A 26,912-nucleotide genomic window follows, 5' to 3' on the forward strand; every position below is an offset into this window, starting at 1 on the left:
TTACAGTCACTCATACATGTACTCACTCATCATATGTACTCATACACCTATACATCCTGTTACACAAAGCCACTCATCCATAGAGTTACTCACACACATAGTCACTCATGCTAATAAAGAATCAAACATCCATTTACTTGCATATACAGTTATACACACACCACCACACTTACTTCTACAGAAACTTACACATACTTAGTCTTTTAAACAATCACTTATAGAAACACATACTTATTCATACAGGATTTCTTTCAATCTCTCACGCTCACATATACTCACTTATATACACCAATAGTCACATATACTAGTTTAAAACATATGTAGTTACTCATAAAGACACTATTGAGACAGTCATTCACTCACTAACACACCCATGCACACAATCATCCACCCATACAGTCCTGCACACATGCTGTCTTCAACACATACAAACAGTGAGTCACTCATTCATGCACCTATGCACTACGTAATACCCCCCACCGAACCATACACTCAGACTGATACTCAAAAAACCAACTAATAACCTATATAGACTCTCATGTAGCTACTCACCAACCCATGCAGCCACTTATACACAAAGTGAGAGACTGATACAGATATTTACATATTTAAACATTACTCACTAAGCCATGTATTCACTAAGATACACTTAATCAGTCAGTTATACAATCAATTTTTAAAAAACAAATCATCCATTTAGACACTTATATACCCATTTATTCTTCCATCGACCTTGAGATATACATATATAATAAATATGTCATTTTCAGAAAAACACACATTCACTGGATGATGTCATCAGTGATGTCATCAGTGATGTCATTTGAGATGTCATCAGTGATGTCATGAGTGATGTCACTGACCATGTCATGAGTGATGTAATATGTGACGTCATCAGCAGTGCATTGCGGGCACGCGAGTTATAGTTAGCTGAACTAACTATAACGGGGGAATTTCAATGGTTTTGTACGAGTGAAAAGTCCAGCTAACTATAACGCCCCTGAAACCTATGTTTTTTTCAGTGAATTTCTAAGGTTTTTTAAATGCTAATTCCTAACTATAACATGCCTGAAACCTATGGTTTTTTCAGTGAATATGTATATGTAAATGTATGCATGCATTTATATTTGTATTTCAATAGATATGCAGATTATATATATTTTTAGATATGTATGTATATATATATAAACATACATATATATATAAATACGTATGCATATATATGCATATATGTATGTGCATATGTGTGTGTGTAGAGAGAGGCAGAGAGAGGTAGAGAGGTAGAGAATAGAGGATGAGTAATAGAGAGTAGAGAGTGAGTAGTAGAGAGTAATAGAGAGTGGTAGAGAGTAGTAGAGAGAGTATCAGAGAGTGAGTAGTAGAGAGTAGTAGAGTGAGTAGTATAGAGTGAGTAGTAGAGAGCGAGTAGTAGAGAGTGGGTAATAGAGAGTGAGTAGTAGAGAGTGAGTAGTAGAGTGAGTAGTAGAGAGTAGTAGAGAGTGAGTAGTAGAGAGTGAGTAGTAAAGAGTGAGTAGCAGAGAGAGTAGCAGAGAGAAAGTAGTAGAGAGTGAGTAGTAGAGTGTGAGTAGTAGAGTGAGTAGTAGAGTGAGTAGTAGAAAGTAGTAGAGAGTAGTAGAGAGTGAGTAGTAGAGAGTAGTAGAGAGTGACTAGTAGAGAGTGAGTAGTAGAGAGAAAGTAGTAGAGCGTGAGTAGTAGAGAGTAGTAGAGTGAGTAGTAGAGAGTAGTAAAGAGTGAGTAGTAGAGAATGAGTAGTAGAGAGAGAGTAGTAGGGAGTACTAGAGTAGTATAGAGTGAGTAGTAGCGAGTTCAGTAGTAGAGAGTAGTGGAGTAGTAGAGAGTGAGTAGTAGAGAGTAGTAGGTAGAGAGTGAGTAGTAGAGTGAGTAGTAGGGAGTAGTAGAGAGTGAGTAGTAGAGTAAGTAGTAGAGAGTAGTAGAGAGCGAGTAGTTGAGAGTAAGTAGTAGAAAGTGTGTATTTGATAGTGAGTAGTAGAGAGTAGTAGAGAGTGAGTAGTCAAGAGTAGTAGAGAGTGAGTAGTGGAGAGAGTAGTAGAGAGTAGTAGAGAGTGCGTAGTAGAGTGAGTAATAGAGAGTGAGTAGTGGAGAGTGAGTAATAGAGAGTGAATTGTAGAGAGTAGCAGAGAGTGAGTAGTAGGGAGAGAGTGAGTAGTAGAGAGTAGTAGAGTGAGTAGTAGAGAGTGAGTAGTAGAGTGAGAGTAGTAGAGAGTAGTAGAGAGTGAGTAGTAGAGTAGTAGAGAGTGAGTGCTAGAGAGTAGTAGAGAGTAGTAGAGTGAGTAGTGGAGAATGAGTAGTAAAGAGAATAGTAGAGAGTAGTAGAGTAGTAGAGAGTGAGTAGTAGAGAGTGAGTAGGAGAGAGCGAGTAGTAGAGAGTGAGTAGTGGAGTGTCAGTAGTATGGAGTAGTGGAGAGTGAGTAGTAGAGGGTGAGTAGTAGAGAGAGAATAGTAGAGAGTGAGTAGTAGAGAGTAGTAGAGTGAGTAGTAGAGAGGGAGTACTAGAGAGAGAGTAGTAGAGAGTAGTAGAGAGTGAGCAGTAGAGTAGTAGAGAGTGAGTAGTAGAGAGTGAGTAGTAGAGAGTAGTAGCGAGTGAGTAGTAGAGAGTGAGTAGTTTAATTTAAAAGGAACACAAAGAGAGGGTTCATTTTGCCATAGTAATTATGATTAGTGCTGAAAAAAGAAAAATTAGGGCACATTTTGAGTGACTTCTCAAATCCTCTTCTATTTCATTAAAAAATTCTGACATGCAGACTGAAACATGCACTTTCAATACCAGCAGCAGACTTCCCTGGTGAGCTGTAGCTTTACTACAGTGATCTAATAAGCAACTAGAGTGCTAACATTCCAAATTTATGGCAAATGTGTGACACATCTGAATGCCTTCTTGATGGAATCAAAGTAAAAAACCTGAAAGTATTTCCTACTGGGGAGACTGTAGTAAATGAGGAAATTAGGAAACTTCATAACAAATAAGTCTTCCAAGATGGCCAACAGAGACAACAGAGCCCAAATGTAGCACAAATATCAACCAGATGTAGCCCAAGTATAGCCCAATGACAGAATGTCCCAGAGTGTTTTAAAGAACAACTAGAGCGCTAACAGTCTTACTTATGACAAAAGTATGGCACTCCTGAAGCCACCTTGATTGGAATAAAGTAGTAACACTTAAAACATTTAATTTGCAAAGGAACAAATTGAGGGGGTACATTTTGTCATAGAAATTATGATTAGTGCTGCAGAAAGAAAAATTAGGGCACATTTTGAGTTCTCAAATCCTCTTCTATTTCATTTAAAAAAAATCTGACATGCAGACTGGAACATGCACTTTGAATACCAGCAGCAGACTTCCCTGGAGAGCAGTAGCTTTACTACAGTGATCTAATGAGCAACTAGAGTGCTACCATTCAGAAGTTATGGCAAATGTGTGAAACATCTGAATGCCTTCTTGATGGAACCAAAGTAAACAAGCATTGAAAATGCAATAGGTCTCGCCCTCGTTTAAGTTAAAGCAATTCTGTTTGTAATTAGGTGGCTTTTTAGCTTTGCTTGTATTAGTGTTTTTCAAACTTTCATGTACATAACATGCATGTGTATGCATATATGTATATGAATATGTATGCATGCATTTATATTTGTATTTATATAGATATGCAGATTATATATATGTTTATATATGTATGTATATATTATCTACTGGCGGTCGCCAGTAGATAGTTATAGTTAGGACCGAGTTCCCATAGGAAATCTGAAAATTCTATTTTGAATAACTTTGGCGCCGGTTGACGAAGCCTCGCGAAATTTTCAAAACTAATGGGGTGCTCCACTCAGCTCCTACCCTGAAAGTCTCGGGGTGATTCATCAAGCGGGGGCTGAGAAAAAAAGGGGGTCCCAAAACACGTTTTCCCATGCATTTTCCCATAGGACCTTTAGTCGAAGGTACAGCCCGAACGGCTGAACAGAATTACTTGAAATTTGGCAAAGAGGTAGTCCTCAGGTCGGGCATGTGCCTTTTGCATATATGGTGTCAATCTGTTCAGTAGTTTCTGAGAAAATTGCAGTTAAAAGTACATAAATATCTATATGCGCGCACCGTGCGCGCACGGTGCGTGCTCCATAACGTGCGCGAGCGTAATTCTGATTGGTGGTTACATGTCAGTCAACATTCGAATCGGTCGAAATCAGTGTCGGCCACCATTTTGTGTGTGACACTGAAAAAGAAAGGTGGAGAACGTGAAAAGGGGGCAGGGTAGAGAGTTCCTGACCCCCTAGCCTTTGTCAGGGGGTCCCTGAAGGACCCCGAAGGGTGAAAAAAACATTTTATTTTTTTTCAAAAAACCGCGGGGTGCGCGCACCGTGCGAGCACCGTGCACGCACCGTGAAAAAAACTTTAAAAAAACAAACATTTTAAACTGTTTATAAGTTTATAGAAGATATTAACTATGCTGTTCAACTTTATCCAAATTCAAAAAAAGAGAGCTGAGCCATTCCATATTATAGGATACAGTCAATCTATAACTATATACATAGGTAGTTTATTGTATAATAAATATATAAAAAACATAATAATACATACATAAATTAGCATTTAAAAAACCTTACAAATTCACTTAAAAAACCATAGGTTTCACACACGTTATAATTAGGAATTAGCATTTAAAAAACCTTGCAAATTCACTTAAAAAAACCATAGGTTTCATACATGTTATAGTTAGCTGGACATTTCACTCGTAAAAAACCATTGAAATTCCCCCGTTATAGTTAGTACAGATAGCTATAACTCGCGCGACCGCCACTCTATCACAAGGATGATGTCATCAGTGATGTCATGAGTGATGTCACTGACCATGTCATGAGTGATGTAATATGTGACGTCATCAGCAGTGGATTGCGGTCGCGCGAGTTATAGTTATCTGAACTAACTGTAACGGGGGAATTTCAATGGTTTTTTACGAGTGAAATGTCCAGCTAACTATAACATGTGTGAAACCTATGGTTTTTTGTAAGTGAATATATATATATACACACATACATATATAAATGCATATACATATATATGCATATATATATGTGCATATGTGTGCGTGTAGAGAGAGGTAGTGAGAGGTAGAGAGGTAGAGGTGTAGAGGTAGTAGAGAATGAGTAGTAGAGTGAGTATTAGAGAGTAGTAGAGAGTAGTAGAGAGTGAGTAGTAGAGTGTGAGTAGTAGAGAGTGAGTAGCAGAGGGAGAGTATTAGAGTAGTAGAGAGTGACTGGTAGAGTGAGTAATAGAGAGTAGTAGAGAGTGAGTAGTAGAGAGTGAGTAGTAGAGTGAGTAGTAGAGAGTGAGTAGTAGAAAGTAGTAGAGAGAGAATAGTAAAGAGTGAGTAGTAGAGAGTGAGTAGGAGAGAGTAAGTAGTAGAGAGTGAGTAGTAGAGAGAGAGTAGTAGAGAGTGAGTAGTAGAGAGTAGTAGAGTGTGAGTAGTAGAGAGTGAGTAGTAGAGAGTATTGGAGTAGTAGAGAGTGAGTAGTAGAGGGTGAGTAGTAGAGTGAGTAGTAAAGAGTAGCAGAGAGTGAGTAGTAGAGAGTAGTAGATAGTGAGTAGTAGAGAGTAGTAGAGAGTGAGTAGCAGAGAGAGTAGGTAGAGAGTGAGAAGTGGAGAGAGTAAGAGAGAGTAGTAGAGTGAGTAGTAGAGAGTAGTTGAGAGCGAGTAGTAGAGAATGAGCAGTAGAGAGTAGAAGAGAGTGAGTATTAGAGAGTGAGTAGTAGAGAGTGAGTAGTAGAGAGTGAGTAGTAGAGAGAAAGTAGTAGAGAGAGAGTAGTAGAGAGTGAGTAGTAGAGAGTAGTAGAGTGAGTAGTAGAGAGTGAGTAGTAGAGAGAGAGTAGTAGAGTGCACGGTGCGTGCTCCATAACGTGCGCGAGCGTAATTCTGATTGGTGGTTACATGTCAGTCAACATTCGAATCGGTCGAAATCAGTGTCGGCCACCATTTTGTGTGTGACAGTGAAAAAGAAAGGTGGAGAACGTGAAAAGGGGGCAGGGTAGAGAGTTCCTGACCCCCTAGCCTTTGTCAGGGGGTCCCTGAAGGACCCCGAAGGGTGAAAAAAACATTTTTTTTTTTTCAAAAAACCGCGGGGTGCGCGCACCGTGCGAGCACCGTGCACGCACCGTGAAAAAAACTTTAAAAAAACAAACATTTTAAACTGTTTATAAGTTTATAGAAGATATTAACTAAGCTGTTCAACTTTATCCAAATTCAAAAAAAGAGAGCTGAGCCATTCCATATTATAGGATACAGTCAATCTATAACTATATACATAGGTAGTTTATTGTATAATAAATATATAAAAAACATAATAATACATACATAAATTAGCATTTAAAAAACCTTACAAATTCACTTAAAAAACCATAGGTTTCACACACGTTATAATTAGGAATTAGCATTTAAAAAACCTTGCAAATTCACTTAAAAAAACCATAGGTTTCATACATGTTATAGTTAGCTGGACATTTCACTCGTAAAAAACCATTGAAATTCCCCCGTTATAGTTAGTACAGATAGCTATAACTCGCGCGACCGCCACTCTATCACAAGGATGATGTCATCAGTGATGTCATGAGTGATGTCACTGACCATGTCATGAGTGATGTAATATGTGACGTCATCAGCAGTGGATTGCGGTCGCGCGAGTTATAGTTATCTGAACTAACTGTAACGGGGGAATTTCAATGGTTTTTTATGAGTGAAATGTCCAGCTAACTATAACATGTGTGAAACCTATGGTTTTTTGTAAGTGAATATATATATACACACATACATATATAAATGCATATACATATATATGCATATATATATGTGCATATGTGTGCGTGTAGAGAGAGGTAGTGAGAGGTAGAGAGGTAGAGGTGTAGAGGTAGTAGAGAATGAGTAGTAGAGTGAGTATTAGAGAGTAGTAGAGAGTAGTAGAGAGTGAGTAGTAGAGTGTGAGTAGTAGAGAGTGAGTAGCAGAGGGAGAGTATTAGAGTAGTAGAGAGTGACTGGTAGAGTGAGTAATAGAGAGTAGTAGAGAGTGAGTAGTAGAGAGTGAGTAGTAGAGTGAGTAGTAGAGAGTGAGTAGTAGAGAGTAGTAGAGAGAGAATAGTAAAGAGTGAGTAGTAGAGAGTGAGTAGGAGAGAGTAAGTAGTAGAGAGTGAGTAGTAGAGAGAGAGTAGTAGAGAGTGAGTAGTAGAGAGTAGTAGAGTGTGAGTAGTAGAGAGTGAGTAGTAGAGAGTATTGGAGTAGTAGAGAGTGAGTAGTAGAGGGTGAGTAGTAGAGTGAGTAGTAAAGAGTAGCAGAGAGTGAGTAGTAGAGAGTAGTAGAGAGTGAGTAGCAGAGAGAGTAGGTAGAGAGTGAGAAGTGGAGAGAGTAAGAGAGAGTAGTAGAGTGAGTAGTAGAGAGTAGTTGAGAGCGAGTAGTAGAGAATGAGCAGTAGAGAGTAGAAGAGAGTGAGTATTAGAGAGTGAGTAGTAGAGAGTGAGTAGTAGAGAGTGAGTAGTAGAGAGAAAGTAGTAGAGAGAGAGTAGTAGAGAGTGAGTAGTAGAGAGTAGTAGAGTGAGTAGTAGAGAGTGAGTAGTAGAGAGAGAGTAGGAGAGAGTGAGTAGTAGAGAGTGAGTGGTAGAGAGTAGTAGAGTGAGTAGTAGAGAAGAGTAGCGAGAGAGTAGTAGAGAGTAGTAGAGTAGTAGAAAGTGAGTAGTAGAGAGTGAGTAGTATAGAGTAGTAGCGAGAGAGTAGTAGAGAGTAAGTAGTGGAGAGTTAGTAGAGAGTGAGTAGTAGAGAGAGAGTAGAGAGTGAGTAGTAGAGAGTAGTAGAGTGAGTAGTAGAGATAGTTGTAGAGAGTAGTAGAGAGTGAGTAGTAGAGAGTGAGTAGTAGAGAGTGAGTAGTAGAGAGAGAGTAGAGAGTGAATAGTAGGGAGTAGTAGAGTGAGTAGTCGAGAGAGAGTAGTAGAGAGTAGTAGAGAGTGAGTAGTAGAGTGTGAGTGGTAAAGAGTAGTAGAGTGAGTAGTAGAGTAGTAGAGAGTGAGTAGTAGAGAGTGAATAGTAGAGAGTAGAAGTGGAGAGTAGTAGAGAGAATAGTAGAGAGTAGTAGAGAGTGAGTAGTAGAGAGTGAGTAGTAGAGAGTAGTAGCGAGTGAGTAGTAGAGAAGTAGAGAGTGAGTAGTAGTGAGTGAGTAGTAGAGAGAGAGTAGTAGAGAGTAGTAGAGAGTGAGTAGTAGAGTAGTAGAGAGTAGTCCGTCAGTGTCAGTGTCAGTCAGTCAGTCAATGTCAGTCAATCAGTGTCATTCAGTGTCAGTCAATCAGTGTCAGTCAGTCAGTGTCAGTCAATCAGTGTCAGTCAGTGTCAGTCAGTCAGTCAGTGTCAGTCAATCAGTGTCAGTCATTGTCAGTCAGTCAGTTTCAGTCAATCAGTGTCAGTCAGTGTCAGTCAGTGTCAGTGTCAGTCAATCAGAGTCAGTCAGTGTCAATCAGTCAGTGTCAGTCACTCAGTGTCAGTCAGTCAGTGTCAGCTAGAGCAGCTCTGCTGACCTGGTTCTCTGGCTCTAAAGCAGCTCTGCTGACCTGGTTCTCTCCCTCTAAAGCAGCTCTGCTGACCTGGTTTCTCTGGCTCTACAGCAGGTCTGCTGACCTAGTTCTCTGGCACTAGAGCAGCTCTGCTGACCTAGTTCTTACGCTACACAGCAGCTCTGCTGATCTGGTTATCTGGCTCTACAACAGCTCTGCTGGCCTGGTTCTCTGGCTCTAAAGCAGCTCTGCTGACCCGGTTCTATGGCTCAAAAGCAATTCTGCTGACATGGTTCTCTGGCTCTAGAGCAGCTCTGCTGACCTGGTTCTCTCCATCTAGAGCAGCTCTGCTGACCTGGTTCTCTGGCTCTAAAGCACCTCTGCTGACCTGGTTCTATGGCTCAAAAGCAGTTCTGCTGACATGGTTCTCTGGCTCTAGAGCAGCTCTGCTGATGTGGTTCTCTCCCTCTAGAGCAGCTCTGCTGACCTGGTTCTCTGGCTCTAGAGCACCTCTGCTGACCTGGTTCTATGTCTCTAATGCAGTTCTGCTGACCTGCTTCTTAGGCTCTAGAGCAGCTCTGCTGACCTGGTTCTCTGGCTCTACAACGGCTCTGCTGACCTGGTTTCTCTGGCTCTCCAGCAGCTCTGCTGACCTGGTTCTCTGCACTCACGATGCACGCACCCGAGTTCGTGAAAATATATTTAAAAATAATATAAGTTTATTAAAAGTACACATATATTAATTTTATGAATATCTTAGATAATCTCTTGCCCTAATATGTATATTAAAGACACATACATATCATTTTGTAACATACATTTTTTTTGCTGGACTCGCGCACCCAGCGCACCCCAGCACGTATATGACGTCACGCGGGACCCACAACCGCGCAAGCATCTCGTATTGTAATGCGCATGTGTCGCGAATGCGTGGGTGCAGGAGTCGTGAACTGGTCACATACCAATCGCGCACATCACCTAATATTAAATGTATATGATGTAACTGAAAAACACACAGCTGTCGCACACCGTACGCGGATCCTTCATGACTTTTCTAAAATGGCGGATAGAATGCGCGCACCCACCGTGATGTGTACGCTTTGAGTGCGCGACTCTGAAAAAAAATTGGTATAACTACTATCACACTTAAAAATTAGCATTTAAAAAACCTTTGAAATTCACTGAAAAAAAACATAGGTTCCAGAGACTTTATAGTTAGAAATTAGCATTTAAAAAAAGCTTTGAAATTCACTGAAAAAACCATAGGTTTCAGAGACGTTATAGTTAGAAATTAGCATTTAAAAAACCTTAGAAATTCTCAGAAAAAACCATAGGTTACAGGGGTGTTATAGTTAGCTGGCCATTTTACTCGTACAAAACCGAAGAAATTCCTCCATTATAGTTAGTTCTGCTAACTATAACTCGCGCGCCCGCAATGCACTGCTGATGATGTCACATATTGCATCATTCATGACATGGTCAGTGACAACACTGATGACATCACTGATGACATCTCAAATGACATCACTGATGACATCATCCACGTGACAATCTTATACACCTCATCATACACTAGTATAACCTTTCATCACTCACTGTAAAATGCAGAGTACCATATTTGAAACTATTGACACACCAATACCAGTTACTACATACCCACTCACTGATTCCTAAGTCTACACACACAACTACCCATTCAACAACAGAATCATTTATACATGCAGTCACTCATTAATAGAACACTATCAAATGTACTTATACACATATATAGACATTGTCTATATTTTAAGTGTCTCACTTAATACATGGATTAGTAACTAAACTATGTGAATGTGTGCATCACTGTCTCTGTTGTTGTATAACATGTTGCATCAGTTGGTCACTAACTACATGAGTGTGTATTTTAGTTATTGATTAGTTGGGTGAGTATTTGTATGGGACACTGAGTTTGTGTGTGGTTGGATGCGGTGTGTGCAACTCTATGCATAGATGTGTCAATGGTTGATTGATTAGGTGTATAGGTTTGAGTGCATGTGGAAACAGTTGTTTGGGTGACTGAGTGTATTTATTTGTGTGTTGGTGAGCGAATATATGTTTTAGTTGTACATCTTCAACAAAGTAAAAAATAAAAGGCATTGTATGTGAGAGTTGGTGTAGATAAATAAGTATGTGTAAGAGTCAGTGATTGTGAGAGTAACTATATGAATGAGTGTATAATTGTAATGGTGATTTCTTAACATATTAACTATGAGTTACTATGTGTTTGAATAAATGAGGTTTTGTTGGATAATTGTGTAAGTGAATAAATATAAGTGTGATAATTTTTTTTCCTGAGTGAGTAGGATGACTGCATAACCGACTAAGATGACTGCTGATGTGTCAATGTCTATATATGTGTATAAGTGCATTTGAAAGTGTTCTATTAATTAGTGACTGCATGTATAAATGATTCTGTTGTTGAATGGGGAGTTGTGTGTGTAGACTTAGGAATCAGTGAGAGGATTTGTAGCAACTGGTATTGGTGTATCAATGGTTTCAAATATGGTACTCTGTATTTTACAGTGAGTGATGAAAGGTTATACTAGTGTATGATGAGGTGTATCAGATTGTCACGTGGATGATGTCATCATTGATGTCATCAGTGATGTCATTTGAGGTGTCATCAGTGATGTCATCAGTGTTGTCACTGACCATGTCATGAATGATGCAATTTGTGACATCATCAGCCCCGACAAAAGGTGTAGCCATTTTTTTCAGGAGGAATAATCGAGCAGTTATCGGGAATGTACTGGCAGACACTCATGGTAGATGGGTATTGGTCAGGGCAAAAATTAACTTAACCTGGGTCACCTTTGTCAGCTACTATGGCCCGAATATCGACGACCCGTCCCATCTCCAGTCTCTCTTCCTGCACATGGAAGATGTAAACGATCAAATAATAATAGGAGGAGATTTTAATATAGTCTTAAACCCCAATCATGACTCTTCATCTAACAAAGCCATGGGAGCCACTCAAAAATCTCGAAAGTTTCTGAAACAGCTTATGACAAACAGTGGTCTTCTGGATATATGGGCAGAAAAAAAGCATGTTTTGGGGTCAGCAGGGGGAAATTTTACCTACCACAATAAGAAATACAATCACCGTTCAAGGATTGATTTCTACCTGGTGGACCGCAGGACTAGTAAAAACATGCTCAAAATCACCCATTTACCAGAACTCTGATCATTCTGCGGTTCTCTTAGAAATAAATCTTCCTCAGTGTTTTACCCCACGAAGATGGACTCTGAGTCGTGTAATACTTCTCGAGTCCGCAAATATTGATAAATTAAAAAAAGCCACAAAAGAGTTTTCCTGTTCAATTTAAACTCAACAGCCCACCATATTGTATGGGATTCTTATAAGGCCTTTCTAAGAGGCCTATTAACCTCCCTCTCCATAGCACAAAATAAGAAAGCAAAGGAAGATATTATAGCACTGGAAGCAATAATTGCTGAAAAATCTATAGTGCTAGAACAGTCACCAACGGATCCTATTAATTTACAACAACTTTCCTTAGCTAAAAATAATTTAATAGATCATCTAGAGGCAATAAACCAAAAAACAAAATGGGAAGCAAGTAGACTTGCCCATCATGACTATGGAGAGGGTTGTGGAAAATTCTTGGCATGGAAAACTAAATCTGACTATGTTAGAAATACTGTGAAGAGCCTTAAATGTCCAAACACAGGAAAGACTTTTAAGGAAGACTCAGAGATTGAAGAAGCCTTTGCTCATTTTTTCTCAGACTTATACTCTGAAGATTTAATTCCATCTAAGGAAAATACAGAGGTCATCTTCAGAGATTTCCAAATTCCCACGCTATCAGTAGTTGACAGGGATAACCTGAGCGATCAAATCAAAATAGAGGAGATATTGCAAGCCATTAAAACATTGAAAAAAGGGAAAGCCGCTGGCCCGGATGCCACTCCAAACGAAATATATACTATCTTGAAGGATGAACTAGCTCCATTCTTACTCCAACTTTTTAATTCTGTCTATATTTCTGCTCAGGAACTGCCAGTATCCTGTAATGAGGCCACAATTACTATAATTTTGAAGCCAAATAAAACCCCCTATAACTGTGAATCATATAGACCTATCTCGCTCTTAAATAGCAAACACAAACTCTATACGCAAATTCTCACTAAAAGATTAGACAAAGTCGTTGGCATTATAATACACCCTGACCAAAGGGGATTTATGAAAGGGAGGCAACTGAAGGAATTGACCCATGATCTCATTGGAGCAATGGATTTGGCAAACTATTATCAAGTTCCATTAGCAGTTTTAACATTCAACGCTGCCAAAGCCTTTGATAGGGTCAATTGGCCCTTTTTAATAGAAGTAATCCAACGCTTCAATCTGGGAGAAACATTTGTGGAGGCAGTAAAGGCTTTATATAAAAACCCTTCTGCTAGGGTCCTTGTTAACGGGAACTTAACAAGACAACTTAAAATTTCCCGCGGGACCCGGTAGGGCTGCCCCCTCTCGCCCCTTCTTTTTAATTTATATATTGAGCCTCTAGCATGCAAGTTAAGATCGTGCCAGATTACTTCCCCTTTTAAATGTTTGGGCTGGGAAAAAAAAATTGACCTATATGCTGATGACCTCATGATTCTGACAGGGGATTTAGAACAGGCACTTCCAGAGATCTGGTTACAGTTAGAGAACTTTGGGAAAATATCAGGTTATTCTATAAACCAGCAGAAAACTGAGCTAATGCTATGGAACTCCCCATATAAAAGCGATCTTGAAAAACAGCAAATAAGATATCTGAGGGTTCAAATTACTAAGAATATAGATATGATAACCAAGCTAAATTTTGATAAGACTCTGGTCAGTGTTCGTCAACAACTACAAGCTTGGGAGTCTATCCCTCTATCTATTATAGGCAGATCTAACCTGTTAAAAATGTGTATTTTACCCAAGTTCACTTTCCTATTTGATACCATCCCTCTGGAATTTTTTTCAATTCTGTTTAAGAAAGCCCAAGGGCTATTCTCTTCATTCATTTGGGGCAGGAAAAATCCCAGAATCTCTCCGAAAAAACTCAGGAGGAGAAAACCTAATGGTGGTATAGCCACCCCAGATCTTTATCTATACTATTGTGCTTTCCATCTTAAAAATTTTCGACAACTTTTAGACAATAGACAGATATACTCACCTCTTTTTAATGCCCTAACCCACGTATATAAAACGCAAGCTGACTTCTTCCTTCTCAAATTTGGCCACCCCAAATTCTTTAAAAAGATAAGGCTGAAGATTCTCAAAGCGGCCACCAGAGTTTGGGTTCAAGTGAGGTCACTATTAGGCATACCCTTCTATAATGAAGAAACGCCGATTTGGGACTCCAGCATGTCTATAAGATGCCCTGACTCTACCTTTACGTAGAGCTGGGATAGTAAGATGGGGAGAGCTAATAGTAGAAAATAAGCTAATTCCCTGGCAATGCTTTTCTGCTTTAGCCAACAATTTGATATCGAAATTCAAATATTTGCAAATCCTCGGTTGGACCAACTCAATCAGTCATGAAATAGTTGAGAATGGGGATGTGGTAAAAGCAATTTGTATAAGATCATCGCAAAAGGAAGTAGCAGCATGGTATTGGCAAATGATCGAGGCTGGAGATAAATAAATCGAACTTATTTGCAGAGAGCTGGAAGAAGGACATGCCGGGAGTTGACCTCGAATCAATGTCTAACCTTTGGTCGTATGTGAAAGCGCCCCCCGTAAAAAGAAACCATCTCTTTACTGTCCATAAGGCGCATTGGACACCATTGAAACTTTCCAAATTGGGGAATGGAGTGACAAAGAAGTGCCCGAAATGTAATGGTATCAATGTAAATGAGCTACACATGTTCTGGCAATGTCCTTCATTTAAGCTCTTCTGGGATCATGTGACTGATATTATTTCTGAAATTTTATGCAGTAGGGTTGAGCTTACAGCATCTATAGTCATCTTCGGGACTCCTGAAAGTGAAACAGTAACCTTAGTTTTTACAAGAAATCAAAAGGCACTTCTTTTTGTTTTGATTCTTTTGGCATGAAGAGAGATTTGCATTAAATGGATTACACCTGTCCCACCCACTAAATCGGAATGGATAAACTCAGTCCAACGTATTTCAACCCTTGATCGAGTGCTTAAGCAAAAGGGGTAGGAAAACAAAATTCTGGGACCCATGGGCTAGCTGGTTAACAGCTTTTGTTTCAAACCTCTCAGTGCCTAATTAGTCCAGATTGGTGTTTTGTTTTTTTTTTCTTTTCTCAGCGCTCCAATGATTATGAATATGCTCACCCGGTCGAAGTGATGGGAAAGCAGCTATGGTTAGTTGTGAACGACCCATAGAAGAGAATGAGCTTTGGTTAATTCCGATAAGCCCGATTGAAAGCACTGCCTGGAGCTTTGATACACCTATCCTTCAATGAGAAGAGACGGATCTTCTTTTCTTTCATACTGGGCTGTATTTGTCGGTTTGACCAGCTTTATATTCTTGAATTAAGAGCATATTTTGTAGAATGAGGACTAAAAAAAAAAAAAAAGATGACTGCTGATGTGTCAATGTCTATATATGTGTATAAGTGCATTTGATAGTGTTCTATTAATTAGCGACTGCATGTATAAATGATTCTGTTGTTGAATGGGTAGTTGTGTGTGTAGACTTAGGAATCAGTTAGTGGATATGTAGCAACTGGTATTGGTGTGTCAATGGTTTCAAATATGGTACTCTGTATTTTACAGTGAGTGATGAAAGGTTATACTAGTGTATGATGAGGTGTATCAGATTGTCACGTGGATGATGTCATCAGTGATGTCATCAGTGATGTCATTTGAGGTGTCATCAGTGATGTCATCAGTGTTGTCACTGACCCTGTCATGAATGATGCAATATGTGACATCATCAGCAGTGCATTGCGGGCGCTCGAGTTATAGTTGGCAGAACTAACTATAACGGAGGAATTTCTATGGTTTTGTACGAGTGAAATGGCCAGCTAACTATAACACCCCTGAAACCTATGTTTTGTTCTGTGAATTTCTAAGGTTTTTTAAATTCTAATTTCTAACTATAACGTCTCTGAAACCTATGGTTTTTGCAGTGAATTTCAAAGGTTTTTTTAAATGCTATTTTCTAAGTCTGATAGTAGTGATACCTATTTTTTGTACTGATTTTCTACAGTTTTTTAACTGTTTATTTATAAATATTTTATTCATTAAATAACATTATATATTTTTCTGAAAATTGCAAAAAAAAAAAAAATTCAAACTGAAATATTGATTCTTTTTTTGTTTTCATTTTTTATTTTAATATATTTATATTATTTTCTTTTAAAAAAAATTCCAATTTTTATCGGAGTCGCGCACTCAAAGCGTGCACATCACGGTGGGTGAGCGGATTCTAGCCGCCATTTTAGAAAAGTCAAGAAAGATCCGCGTACGGTGTGCGACAGCTGCGTGTTTTTCAGTTACATCATATACATTTAATATCACGTGATATGCGCGATTGGTATGCGACCAGTCCTCCTGCTCCCACGCATTCGTGCACATGCGCATTCCGGTATGAGATGTTTGCACGGTGGCAGGTCCCGCATGACGTCATATACGTGCTGGGGCGCGCTGGGTGCACGACTCCTGCAAAAAAAAATTATGTTCCAAAATGATATGTATGTGTCTTTAATATACATATTAGGGCAAGAGATTATCAAAGATATTCATACAAATAATATATTTGTACTTATAATAAACTTATATTATTTTTAAATATATTTTCGCGAAGTCGGGTGCATGCATCATGAGTGCAGAGAACCAGGTCCGCAGAGCTGCTGTAGAGCCAGAGAAACCAGGTCAACAGAGCCGTTGTAGAGCCAGAGAACCAGGTCAGCAGAGCTGTTCTAGAGCCTAAGAAGCAGGTCAGCAGAGCTGCTCTAGAACTAGAGACCCAGGTCAGCAGAGCTGCTCTAGAGCCAGAGACCCAGGTCAGCAGAGGTGCTCTAGAGGCCGAGAACCAGGTCAGCAGAGCTGCTTTAGAGCCATAGAACCAGGTCAGCAGAGCTGCTCTAGAGGCAGAGAACCAGGTCAGCAGAACTGCTTTAGAGCCAGAGAACCAGGTCAGCAGTGCTCTTTAGAGGGAGAGAACCAAGTCAGCAGAGCTGCTTTAGAGCCAGAGAACCAGGTCAGCAGAGCTGCTTTAGAGGGAGAGAACCAGGTAGCAGAGCTGCTTTAGACCAAGGGATCAGGTCAGCAGAGCTGCTCCAGAGCCAGAGAACCAGGTCAGCAGAACTGCTTTAGAGCCATAGAACCGGGTCAGCAGAGCTGCGTTAGAGCCAGAGAACAAGGTCAGCAGAGCTGTTGTAGAGCTAGAGAACCAGGTCAGCAGAGCTGCTCTAGAGCCTAAGAACAAGGTCAGCAGAGCTGCTCTAGAGCCAGAGAACCAGGTCAGCATAGCTGCTTTAGATGGAGAGAACTTGGTCAGCAGAGCTACTTTAGAGCCTGAGAACCACGCCAGCAGAGCTGCTTTAGAGCCAGAGAACCAGGTCAGCAGAGCTGCATTAGAGCCAGATAACCAGGTCAGCAGAGCTGCTTTAGAGCCATAGAACAAGGCCAGCAGAGCTGCTTTAGAGCCAGAGAACCAGGTCAGCAGAGCTGCTCTAGAGCCTAAAAACCACCATGTCAGCAGAGCTGCTCTAGAGCCAGAGAACCAGGTCAGCAGAGCTGCTGTAGAGCCAGAGAAACCAGGTCAGCAGAACTGCTTTAGATCCGTAGAACCGGGTCAGCAGAGCTGCTTTAGAGCCAGAGAACCAGGTCAGCAGAGCTGTTGTAGAGCCAGCAAACCAGATCAGCAGAGCTGCTCTGTAGCCTAAGAACTAGGTCAGCAGAGCTGCTCTAGAGCCAGAGAACCAGGTCAGCAGACCTGCTCTAGAGGCAGAGAATCATGTCAGCGGAACTCTTGTAGAGCCAGAGAACCAGGTCATCAGAGCTCTTTAGAGGGAGAGAACCAAGTCAGCAGAGCTGCTTTAGAGCCAGAGAACCAGGTCATATTAGGGCAAGAGATTATCGAAGATATTCATACAAATAATATATTTGTACTTATAATAAACTTATATTATTTTTAAATATATTTTCGCGAAGTCGGGTGCATGCATCATGAGTGCAGAGAACCAGGTCCGCAGAGCTGCTGTAGAGCCAGAGAAACCAGGTCAACAGAGCCGTTGTAGAGCCAGAGAACCAGGTCAGCAGAGCTGTTCAGAGCCTAAGAAGCAGGTCAGCAGAGCTGCTCTAGAACTAGAGACCCAGGTCAGCAGAGCAACTCTAGAGCCAGAGACCCAGGTCAGCAGAGGTGCTCTAGAGGCCGAGAACCAGGTCAGCAGAGCTGCTTTAGAGCCATAGAACCAGGTCAGCAGAGCTGCTCTAGAGGCAGAGAACCAGGTCAGCAGAACTGCTTTAGAGCCAGAGAACCAGGTCAGCAGAGCTCTTTAGAGGGAGAGAACCAAGTCAGCAGAGCTGCTTTAGAGCCAGAGAACCAGGTCAGCAGAGCTGCTTTAGAGGGAGAGAACCAGGTAGCAGAGCTGCTTTAGACCAAGGGATCAGGTCAGCAGAGCTGCTCCAGAGCCAGAGAACCAGGTCAGCAGAACTGCTTTAGAGCCATAGAACCGGGTCAGCAGAGCTGCGTTAGAGCCAGAGAACAAGGTCAGCAGAGCTGTTGTAGAGCTAGAGAACCAAGTCAGCAGAGCTGCTCTAGAGCCTAAGAACAAGGTCAGCAGAGCTGCTCTAGAGCCAGAGAACCAGGTCAGCATAGCTGCTTTAGATGGAGAGAACCTGGTCAGCAGAGCTACTTTAGAGCCTGAGAACCACGCCAGCAGAGCTGCTTTAGAGCCAGAGAACCAAGTCAGCAGAGCTGCTTTAGAGCCAGATAACCAGGTCAGCAGAGCTGCTTTAGAGCCATAGAACAAGGCCAGCAGAGCTGCTTTAGAGCCAGAGAACCAGGTCAGCAGAGCTGCTCTAGAGCCTAAAAACCATGTCAGCAGAGCTGCTCTAGAGCCAGAGAACCAGGTCAGCAGAGCTGCTGTAGAGCCAGAGAAACCAGGTCAGCAGAACTGCTTTAGATCCATAGAACCAGGTCAGCAGAGCTGCTTTAGAGCCAGAGAACCAGGTCAGCAGAGCTGTTGTAGAGCCAGCGAACCAGATCAGCAGAGCTGCTCTGTAGCCTAAGAACTAGGTCAGCAGAGCTGCTCTAGAGCTAGAGAACCAGGTCAGCAGACCTGCTCTAGAGGCAGAGAACCATGTCAGCAGAACTGTTTTAGAGCCAGAGAACCAGGTCATCAGAGCTCTTTAGAGGGAGAGAACCAGGTCATATTAGGGCAAGAGATTATCGAAGATATTCATACAAATAATATATTTGTACTTATAATAAACTTATATTATTTTTAAATATATTTTCGCGAAGTCGGGTGCATGCATCGTGAGTGCAGAGAACCAGGTCCGCAGAGCTGCTGTAGAGCCAGACAAACCAGGTCAACAGAGCCGTTGTAGAGCCAGAGAACCAGGTCAGCAGAGCTGTTCTAGAGCCTAAGAAGCAGGTCAGCAGAGCTGCTCTAGAACTGGAGACCCAGGTCAGCAGAGCTGCTCTAGAGCCAGAGACCCAGGTCAGCAGAGGTGCTCTAGAGGCCGAGAACCAGGTCAGCAGAGCTGCTTTAGAGCCATAGAACCAGGTCAGCAGAGCTGCTCTAGAGGCAGAGAACCAGGTCAGCAGAACTGCTTTAGAGCCAGAGAACCAGGTCAGCAGAGCTCTTTAGAGGGAGAGAACCAAGTCAGCAGAGCTGCTTTAGAGCCAGAGAACCAGGTCAGCAGAGCTGCTTTAGAGGGAGAGAACCAGGTCAGCAGAGCTGCTTTAGACCAAGGGACCAGGTCAGCAGAGCTGCTCTAGAGCCAGAGAACCAGGTCAGCAGAACTGCTTTAGAGCCATAGAACCGGGTCAGCAGAGCTGCGTTAGAGCCAGAGAACAAGGTCAGCAGAGCTGTTTTAGAGCTAGAGAACCAGGTCAGCAGAGCTGCTCTAGAGCCTAAGAACAAGGTCAGCAGAGCTGCTCTAGAGCCAGAGAACCAGGTCAGCATAGTTGCTTTAGATGGAGAGAACCTGGTCAGCAGAGCTGCTTTAGAGCCTGAGAACCACGCCAGCAGAGCTGCTTTAGAGCCAGAGAACCAGGTCAGCAGAGCTGCTTTAGAGCCAGATAACCAGGTCAGCAGAGCTGCTTTAGAGCCATAGAACAAGGCCAGCAGAGCTGCTTTAGAGCCAGAGAACCAGGTCAGCAGAGCTGCTCTAGAGCCTAAAAACCACCATGTCAGCAGAGCTGCTCTAGAGCCAGAGAACCAGGTCAGCAGAGCTGCTGTAGAGCCAGAGAAACCAGGTCAGCAGAACTGCTTTAGATCCATAGAACCGGGTCAGCAGAGCTGCTTTAGAGCCAGAGAACCAGGTCAGCAGAGCTGTTGTAGAGCCAGCAAACCAGATCAGCAGAGCTGCTCTGTAGCCTAAGAACTAGGTCAGCAGAGCTGCTCTAGAGCCAGAGAACCAGGTCAGCAGACCTGCTCTAGAGGCAGAGAATCATGTCAGCGGAACTCTTTTAGAGCCAGAGAACCAGGTCATCAGAGCTCTTTAGAGGGAGAGAACCAAGTCAGCAGAGCTGCTTTAGAGCCAGAGAACCAGGTCATATTAGGGCAAGAGATTATCGAAGATATTCATACAAATAATATATTTGTACTTATAATAAACTTATATTATTTTTAAATATATTTTCGCGAAGTCGGGTGCATGCATCGTGGGTGCAGAGAACCAGGTCCGCAGAGCTGCTGTAGAGCCAGAGAAACCAGGTCAACAGAGCCGTTGTAGAGCCAGAGAACCAGGTCAGCAGAGCTGTTCAGAGCCTAAGAAGCAGGTCAGCAGAGCTGCTCTAGAACTAGAGACCCAGGTCAGCAGAGCAACTCTAGAGCCAGAGACCCAGGTCAGCAGAGGTGCTCTAGAGGCCGAGAACCAGGTCAGCAGAGCTGCTTTAGAGCCATAGAACCAGGTCAGCAGAGCTGCTCTAGAGGCAGAGAACCAGGTCAGCAGAACTGCTTTAGAGCCAGAGAACCAGGTCAGCAGAGCTCTTTAGAGGGAGAGAACCAAGTCAGCAGAGCTGCTTTAGAGCCAGAGAACCAGGTCAGCAGAGCTGCTTTAGAGGGAGAGAATCAGGTCAGCAGAGCTGCTTTAGACCAAGGGACCAGGTCAGCAGAGCTGCTCTAGAGCCAGAGAACCAGGTCAGCAGAACTGCTTTAGAGCCATAGAACCGGGTCAGCAGAGCTGCGTTAGAGCCAGAGAACAAGGTCAGCAGAGCTGTTGTAGAGCTAGAGAACCAGGTCAGCAGAGCTGCTCTAGAGCCTAAGAACAAGGTCAGCAGAGCTGCTCTAGAGCCAGAGAACCAGGTCAGCATAGCTGCTGTAGAGCCAGAGAAACCAAGTCAGCAGAGCTGCTTTAGAGGGAGAGAACCTGGTCAGCAGAGCTGCTTTAGAGCCTGAGAACCACGCCAGCAGAGCTGCTTTAGAGCCAGAGAACCAGGTCAGCAGAGCTGCTTTAGAGCCAGATAACCAGGTCAGCAGAGCTGCTTTAGAGCCATAGAACCAGGCCAGCAGAGCTGCTTTAGAGCCAGAGAACCAGGTCAGCAGAGCTGCTCTAGAGCCTCAAAACCATGTCAGCAGAGCTGCTCTAGAGCCAGAGAACCAGGTCAGCAGAGCTGCTGTAGAGCCAGAGAAACCAGGTCAGAAGAACTGCTTTAGATCCATAGAACCGGGTCAGCAGAGCTGCTTTAGAGCCAGAGAACCAGGTCAGCAGAGCTGTTGTAGAGCCAGCGAACCAGATCAGCAGAGCTGCTCTGTAGCCTAAGAACTAGGTCAACAGAGCTGCTCTAGAGCCAGCGAAGCAGGTCAGCAGACCTGCTCTAGAGGCAGAGAACCATGTCAGCAGAACTGTTTTAGAGCCAGAGAACCAGGTCATCAGAGCTCTTTAGAGGGAGAGAACCAAGTCAGCAGAGCTGCTTTAGAGCCAGAGAACCAGGTCAGCAGAGCTGCTTTAGAGGGAGAGAACCAGGTCATCAGAGCTGCTTTAGACCAAAGGACCAGATCAGTAGAGCTACTCTAGGGCCAGAGAACCAGGTCAGCAGAACTGCTTTAGAGCCATAGAACCGGGTCAGCAGAGCTGCTTTAGAGCCTGAGAACCACGCCAGCAGAGCTGCTTTAGAGCCAGAGAACCAGGTCAGCAGAGCTGCTTTAGAGCCAGATAACCAGGTCAGCAGAGCTGCTTTAGAGCCGTAGAACCAGGCCAGCAGAGCTGCTTTAGAGCCAGAGAACCAGGTCAGCAGAGCTGCTCTAGAGCCTCAAAACCATGTCAGCAGAGCTGCTCTAGAGCCAGAGAACCAGGTCAGCAGAGCTGCTGTAGAGCCAGAGAAACCAGGTCAGAAGAACTGCTTTAGATCCATAGAACCAGGTCATCAGAGCTGCTTTAGACCAAAGGACCAGATCAGTAGAGCTGCTCTAGGGCCAGAGAACCAGGTCAGCAGAACTGCTTTAGAGCCATAGAACCGGGTCAGCAGAGCTGCTTTAGAGCCTGAGAACCACGCCAGCAGAGCTGCTTTAGAGCCAGAGAACCAGGTCAGCAGAGCTGCTTTAGAGCCAGATAACCAGGTCAGCAGAGCTGCTTTAGAGCCATAGAACCAGGCCAGCAGAGCTGCTTTAGAGCCAGAGAACCAGGTCAGCAGAGCTGCTCTAGAGCCTCAAAACCATGTCAGCAGAGCTGCTCTAGAGCCAGAGAACCAGGTCAGCAGAGCTGCTGTAGAGCCAGAGAAACCAGGTCAGAAGAACTGCTTTAGATCCATAGAACCGGGTCAGCAGAGCTGCTTTAGAGCCAGAGAACCAGGTCAGCAGAGCTGTTGTAGAGCCAGCGAACCAGATCAGCAGAGCTGCTCTGTAGCCTAAGAACTAGGTCAACAGAGCTGCTCTAGAGCCAGAGAAGCAGGTCAGCAGACCTGCTCTAGAGGCAGAGAACCATGTCAGCAGAACTGTTTTAGAGCCAGAGAACCAGGTCATCAGAGCTCTTTAGAGGGAGAGAACCAAGTCAGCAGAGCTGCTTTAGAGCCAGAGAACCAGGTCAGCAGAGCTGCTTTAGAGGGAGAGAACCAGGTCATCAGAGCTGCTTTAGACCAAAGGAACAGATCAGTAGAGCTGCTCTAGGGCCAGAGAACCAGGTCAGCAGAACTGCTTTAGAGCCATAGAACCGGGTCAGCAGAGCTGCTTTATAGCCAGAGAACAAGGTCAGCAGAGCTGTTGTAGAGCTAGAGAACCAGGTCAGCAGAGCTGCTCTAGAGCATAAGAACAAGGTCAGCAGAGCTGCTCTAGAGCCAGAGAACCAGGTCAGCATAGCTGCTGTAGAGTCAGAGAAACCAAGTCAGCAGAGCTGCTTCAGAGGGAGAGAACCTGCTCAGCAGAGCTGCTTTAGAGCCTGAGAACCAGGCCAGCAGAGGTGCTTTAGAGCCAGAGAACCAGGTCAGCAGAGCTGCTTTAGAGCCAGATAACCAGGTCAGCAGAGCTGCTTTAGAGCCATAGAACCAGGCCAGCAGAGCTGCTTTAGAGCCAGAGAACCAGGTCAGCAGAGCTGCTCTAGACCCTAAAAACCATGTCAGCAGAGCTGCTCTAGAGCCAGAGAACCAGGTCAGCAGAGCTGCTGTAGAACCAGAGAAACCAGGTCAGTAGAGCTGCTCTAGAGGGAGAGAACCAGGTCAGCAGAGCTGCTCCAGAGAACCATGTCAGCAGAACTGCTTTAGAGCCATAGAACCGGGTCAGCAGAGCTGCTTTAGAGCCAGAGAACCAGGTCAGCAGAGCTGTTGTAGAGCCAGAGAACCAGGTCAGCAGACCTGCTGTAGAGCCAGATAAACCAGGTCAGCAGAGCTGCTTTAGAGGGAGAGAACCAGGTCAGCAGAGCTGCTTTAGAGCCAGAGAACCAGATCAGCAGAGCTGCTCTAGCTGGCACTGACTGACTGACTGACACTGACTGACACTGATTGACTGACACTGACTGACACTGATTGACACTGACTGACTGACAATGACTGACACTGAATGATTGACACTGACTGACTGACACTGACTGACTGACACCGACTGACACTGATTGACTGACACTGACTGAATAACACTGACACTAACTGGCTGACTACTCTCTACTACTCACTCTCTACTACTCTATCTCTACTACTCACTCTCTACTACTCTCTACTACTCATTCTCTACTACTCGACTACCCTCTACTACTCACTCTCTACTACTCACTCTCTACTACTCTCTCTCTACTACTCACTCTCTACTACTCTCTACTATTCACTCTCCACTACTCACTCTCTACTACTCACTCTCTACTACTCTCACTCTACTACTTACTCTCTACTACTCACTCTCTACTACTTACTCTCTACTACTCTACTACTCTCTAAAACTCTCTCCATTACTCACTCTCTACTACTCTCTACTACTCATTCTCTACTACTCGACTACCCTCTACTACTCACTCTCTACTACTCACTCTCCACTACTCTCTCTCTACTACTCACTCTCTACTACTCTCTACTATTCACTATCCACTACTCACTCTCTACTACTCACTCTCTACTACTCTCGTTCTACTACTTACTCTCTACTACTCACTCTCTACTACTTACTCTCTACTACTCTACTACTCTCTAAAACTCTCTCCATTACTCACTCTCTACTACTCACTCTCTACTACTCTCTCTCTACTACTCACTCTCTACTACTCACTCTCTACTACTCGCTTCCTACTACTGTCTACTACTACCTCTCTGCTTCTCTACTACTCTCTCTACTACTCACTCTCTACTACTCACTCTCTACAACTCTACTACTCTCTACAGCTCACTCATCACTACTCACTGTCTACTACTCGCTCTCAAGTACTCACTCTACTACTCACTCTCTACTACTCTCTACTACTCTCTCTACTTCTCACTCTCTACTACTCTCTCTACTACTCACTCTCTACTACTCTACTACTCCTCTACTACTCACTCTCTACTACTCTCTACTACTCTCTCTACTATTCACTCTCTACTACTCTACTACTCTCTCTACTACTTACTCTCTACTACTCGCTCTCTACTACTCTCTACTCCTCACTCTCCATTACTCACGGTCTACTACTCGCTCTCAACTACTCTGTACTACTCACTCTCTACTACTCACTCTCTACTACTCTCGCTCTACTACTTACTCTCTACTACTCACTCTCTACTACTTACTCTCTACTACTCTACTACTCTCTAAAACTCTCTCCATTACTCACTCTCTACTACTCACTCTCTACTACTCACTCTCTACTACTCTCTCTCTACTAATCACTCACTACTACTCACTCTCTACTACTCACTCTCTACTACTCGCTTCCTACTACTGTCTACTACTACCTCTCTGCTTCTCTACTACTCTCTCTACTACTCACTCTCTACTACTCACTCTCTACAACTCTCTACTACTCTCTACAGCTCACTCATCACTACTCACTGTCTACTACTCGCTCTCAAGTACTCACTCTACTACTCACTCTCTACTACTCTCTACTACTCTCTCTACTTCTCACTCTCTACTACTCTCTCTACTACTCACTCTCTACTACTCTACTACTCCTCTACTACTCACTCTCTACTACTCTCTACTACTCTCTCTACTACTCACTCTCTACTACTCTCTACTCCTCACTCTCTACTACTCTCTCCTACTCTCGCTCTACTTCTTACTCTCTACTACTCACTCTCTACTACTTACTCTCTACTACTCTACTACTCTCTAAAACTCTCTCCATTACTCACTCTCTACTACTCACTCTCTACTACTCACTCTCTACTACTCACTCTCTACTACTCGCTTCCTACTACTGTCTACTACTACCTCTCTGCTTCTCTACTACTCACTCTCTACTACTCACTCTCTACAACTCTCTACTACTCTCTACAGCTCACTCATCACTACTCACTGTCTACTACTCGCTCTCAAGTACTCACTCTACTACTCACTCTCTACTACTCTCTACTACTCTCTCTACTTCTCACTCTCTACTACTCTCTCTACTACTCACTCTCTACTACTCTACTACTCCTCTACTACTCACTCTCTACTACTCTCTACTACTCTCTCTACTACTCACTCTCTACTACTCTACCATTCTCTCTACTGCTCACTCTCTACTACTCGCTCTCTACTACTCTCTACTCCTCACTCTCCACTACTCACGGTCTACTACTCGTTCTCAACTACTCTGTACTACTCACTCTCTACTACTCACTCTCTACTACTCACTCTCTACTATACACTCTCTACTACTTGCTCTCTACTACTCGCTCTCTACTACTCACTCTCTACTACTCTCTACTACTCACTCTTTACTACTCTACTACTCTCTACTACTCTCTCTCTATTACTCACTCTCTACCACTCTCTACTACTCACTCTCAACTACTCTCTCCCTACTACTCACTCTCTACTACTCTCTACTACTCTCTCTCTATTACTCACTCTCTTCTACTCACTCTCTACTACTCTCTACTACTCACTCTCTACTACTCTCTCTCTACTACTCACTCTCTACTACTCACTCTCTATTACTCTCTACTACTCACTCTCTACTACTCACTCTCTACTACTCACTCTACTACTCACTCTCTACTACTCACTGCTTCTCTCTACTTCACACTCTCCACTACTCTCGACTACTCTCTACTACTCACTCTACTACTCACTCTCTACTAATCTCTACTACTGTTCTCTACTACTCACTCTCTACTACTCACTCTCTACTACTCTCTACTACTCACTCTCTACTCTCTATTACTCACTCTCTACTCTCTACCTCTCTCTACCTCTCTACCTCTACCTCTCTACCTCTACACCTCTACCTCTCTACACGCACACATATGCACATAAATATATGCATATATATATATGCATATGCATTTATATATATGTGTATATATGTATACATACTTATATATAATCTGCATATCTATATAAATACAAATATAAATGCATGCATACATATACATATGCATACATATGCATATTATGTACATGAATGTTTCAAAAACACTCATACAAGCAAAGCTAAAAAGCCACCTAATTATAAACAGAATTGCTTTAACTTCAACGAGGGTGAGACCTATTGCATCTTCAATGCTTGTTTACTTTGGTTCCATCAAGAAGGTATTCAGATGTGTCACACATTTGCAATACATTCTGAATG

The sequence above is a fragment of the Triturus cristatus genome, chromosome 4_1 (genome assembly GCF_964204655.1).
Source record: "Triturus cristatus chromosome 4_1, aTriCri1.1, whole genome shotgun sequence".
NCBI lineage: Eukaryota > Metazoa > Chordata > Amphibia > Caudata > Salamandridae > Triturus > Triturus cristatus.